This window comes from Petaurus breviceps, unplaced genomic scaffold (genome assembly GCF_028583685.1).
Source record: "Petaurus breviceps papuanus isolate PSGF00001 unplaced genomic scaffold, PetGlider_PUasm1.0 191, whole genome shotgun sequence".
Lineage (NCBI taxonomy): Eukaryota > Metazoa > Chordata > Mammalia > Diprotodontia > Petauridae > Petaurus > Petaurus breviceps.
Genome location: NW_027185811.1, coordinates 4,742,917 through 4,746,962, shown reverse-complemented (window position 1 = coordinate 4,746,962; position 4,046 = coordinate 4,742,917). Strand labels below are relative to the sequence as shown.

Genomic DNA, 4,046 nt, shown 5'->3' with positions numbered 1-4,046 from the left:
TATTTAGCCCTAGTCTCTCTCCTGAGATACAGTCACATTACTATTATTATTTTTGCATCTTGATCTGGATGTCCTGTAGATATCTCAAACTCAACATATTTGTATGTATATATGTGCACATATATATATATATTGTATATGTATGTGTATATATATGTGTGTGTGTGTGTGTGTGTATCTGGAAATTATCTGTATAGAAATGATAATTCAACCCATGAGCCCTAATGGGATTACCAAGTGATATATACCTATTATACTCTCCCAAAAGGTAAAGGCACTTTGTTGAACAGCTGAACAGTCCCTCTGACTAGCTCATAAAATTGGATCTCCAGTTAATTCAGGTTTGGCTTGGGCATTCTTACTTTCTTTCAGCTGTAGCATCCTTTTGGCAGTTTGCCTGCTTTTTTTTTTATAAACAATAGCAATTATTTATTAATAATAATAATGGTGACCTAGTGGCACAGCTGAGCATTGGGGAAGGAGCATTGACATTATTAGGGATGAGGCAGTGGATGGAGCTGAAACAGGACAAAACAGCTTGGATACAGGAAGAGCTGGGGTCAAATCTTGCTTGAGACATTTATTGTGTGACCTATCCCCTCTAGGCTTCAGTTTTCTCATATAAAATGCTCTGAATCTATGATCCCTTCCTGTCTAGTAGGCCAGAGATAGAGGGGGCAAAAAAATCTCTCCATCAGCTTTAAGATGAGATTTATGAGCTTTTCCTAATACAATTTAATGCTTCTTTAGTTGGATGCAAGAGGCTGAGGACATTTCATCCTTGGGGAAAGAATCCTGGGTTGCCTAGGGAAGGATGGGTAATGGTTGGGGAGGGTTAATGTCTTGGGAAAGAAAAGGGGCATTCTTGGTGGTTTAAGAGGTCCTGGACATCATTTCAGGCCATTTACTGTAAAGTCAATTCATCCAGCTCTGTGTATCAGCTGTTGTCCAACTCTCCAAAGTCATCCTGTGCCGGTGCCTCATCGCCGTCGTCCCCAGGCAACAGCTCTTCCAAGGGTGTCTCTGCCTATGAAGCCCGTGTCGTCCTGAGTGGCTTCACTTTTCTTGCTGTTGTTCTTCTTCTTGCCATCTGTGCCAGGCCTCTGCTCCTTCTAGATCTGGTCCAGCCTCCCAGCAGGGCCTCAATGTTGTACTTGATCTGGGTAAGTTCTGTCTTGATGGTCTGCAGCTCAGAACATTTCAGCTTCAGCTTTGATGAGCTGCTGGACGTGGTGCAGCAAGTCTGACAAGCAGAGTTGCTCTGATGCAACGGACAAGAGGGATGGTGACCCATGGCACTTCACAGGAACCACCCTGGGGACTGGAGATAGCCAGCCCCGGGCCTCGAAAACCCTGTCATACAGGCCTTCCCTGCAGTAATCAGAGTCACAGTCGTGGCCCCCATAGGAGGCAGAAGCTGCTCTCTTGAGCCCTTCTGGTCCGTTGGGTTTAGGTTCTCCAGCCGTGTTGATGCCTGTCCAGCACTTGCCCGTTCTCACCCAGCACAGCGACAGGGGCAGAGCCTCGCTAGCATTCTGGGAGAAGGTACAGCCCTGTGCACAGAGCAGCCGGCCTCATGACCTTACTGGGAGAAGATGGTCTGCCTTCTTCACCGTGGCTGTATTTAAGTTCCCAATGAAGACCCAAGAGTTGAGGGACTTGGGGTCATTCTTGTTGGTGATGTTGCTCGTGGGCACTTTCAGAGACACAGTGACAATCCAGCAAGGAAAGGTCAGGACCAAAAAAAGTTTCCAAGAAACGAGGCGGAGGCCAGTTTGTCCTGCTTCTTTTCTGAAAAATGGTGTAACTGCAGAATGTACTTTATGTTGAGTAGCAAGCAGCGACTCAGGAACTCTTGACTTCTTGAACTTCTTGAAGATAGTCACCAAGGATAGGAATGGCCATCTCTCAGGATCATCTTTGGTGATTTGGTCTCAAGGAAAGAAACACAAAGAAGAAGAGTGACTCGAAGTCCAATCTAGGGTTTCCCCAGGCAAGTGTATATAGTCTTGCTGCCTTGTGCTCATAGCTGCAATGGCTATTACAGGAGCAGGAGGGAGGAGGGGGAAAAAGAGAAGTTTCTCCTTTCCTCTCTCATTGAAGTCCAAGAGAGAAGATGCCTGAGTCCCAAGTGGCACACTCAAAAAGAAGGGAAGAGAAAGAGACGGGAATGAGGAGCCTTTGTCTTCCTCTTCTCGTGGCCTCCTGTCTGTATAAGGGCTCTTCCTGCCTCAGTGGCCAGTCATCTTTGAAATAACCCCACAGTCATGGCACCATTAAGGGATTGCTGTGTCATTACAAAACATAACTCTTTCATTCCCATGATTAATCTTGCTACATTTGCATCCCCAGTGCCTAGGCCTAAGACAATTTTGAGAGTCCAATCTGGATTTCATCTGTATCAAGAACTCCAGTGTGGAAACTCCATCAACACAGATCAGCATTTTTTCTGTAAACGACAGACTTGGAAGAAATGTAGAGTTGAAGTGACTCACTCACAGCCACACAATGAGTATGGATGGGGCAGGACTGGAGCCTCAAGTTTTCTTACTCCAAGGCTTGCCTTTGTCTACTCTCCCACTCTGCTTTGACCACAATGGGCTTTTAGTAAGTGAACTGATAAAAGGACCATGGAAGTGTCTACTTCAATAACATGGCCACCATGACTAGAGAAGCATAATATTGGAAGAGATTGTCTAGATCATAGATCCAGTAGAAATAATTTAAGAAACATTGAACTATCTGAAAGCCATAATCAAAAGAAGGACCAGAACATCATACTACAAGAAATTGTTAAAGAAAACTGCCCTGATGTCCTGGAACCAGAGGGCAAAACAGATAATGAAAGAATCTACTGATCACACCCAGAAAGAGACACCAAAATGAAAACTTCAAGGAACATTATAGCCAAGTTCCGGAAGTACTAGGTCAAGGAGATCATCTAGTTCAACCCCTTAATTTTACAGATGAAGAAATTAAGGCCAGAATAGTTTTGCCTAAGGTCACATAAGGTAGTTAAATGGCAAAGACTGGATTTGCATTCAGGTTTTCTGACTCCATATCCAGTGCTCTCCACACTGTAGCTGTCACTCTAGCAAGAGACCCAATGATACTGCTGCTATGAACCCTAGTATCAAGTACTCATGAGTCTTTAAAAAAATAGATTTAGACTATATGCTGAGGGCAGGTAAACAGCTACTGTAACATGTCCTAGGATGGAGGCAGGATGATAGGACCACAGAGTCTAACAGACAAAACAGATATTCTGCAGCTGTTTGACACACCTACTAAGACAGTGGAGTGTATTGATCTGCTTGTTCCCCACCACAGAAACATCTGAGTAGTACACAGAGAGGAGATAAATCCATGTGTGAGTCTGGAAGAAGAGATGGAAAAAAAAAGAGAGAAAAACAAACCTGTGGAGATTGAGGCCCTTCCAAGGAAAGTCAATTATCCTCTCAGAGACTGTGGTGGTACGGAACATAGTAGTTAAACATCTCAAGGAACTGGGGTCTCTCTCTACCCTCATTCTGGCTTCAATTCAGCAGGCAGATTTGTGAAAAGCTATCACCCTTGGCATAAGTACTGGCCAAGCAACTCTAAATAAGCTGAGGGGTCATGGGAAGACACGGGGAGAAATTTTGACTCAAGGAAGGAGTTTTCTCTAATGAAGACCTATTTACTTTGTAGTTAGGAAATGGAAAGGAAACCTTTTTCTGAAATTGGCATTTGAATTTACTTTGTGCCCCATAACTAGGGGATTTTTCTCTTAAAATTAGATGATGATAACTTTGACTGTAAGTAAAATATATAAAATATATTAAAAATATGAGTAAAATCAATGAAGCTGAGATATCTCAAGATAGAGTGAACAGAGTGCTAGATGTTGGCATCAAAGGAACTTTGTTTAAATCCTAGCTTTGCCACTTAGTAGCTGTATGATGTTGGACAAGTCATGGAGACAGTGTGGTACAATGACCCTGAAGTGGCTTAAAGGTCCACCTCTGACATTTACACTACCTGTGTGACTTTGGGCAAGTTATTTA

At 43.5% G+C, this 4,046-nt stretch overlaps 1 pseudogene; it reads right to left on the bottom strand.

Annotated features, from left to right (window-relative positions):
• Positions 1-762: 762 nt before the first annotated feature.
• On the bottom strand, positions 763-3,484 carry LOC138164611 (RNA-binding protein Raly pseudogene; annotated as a pseudogene).
• Positions 3,485-4,046: the final 562 nt, after the last annotated feature.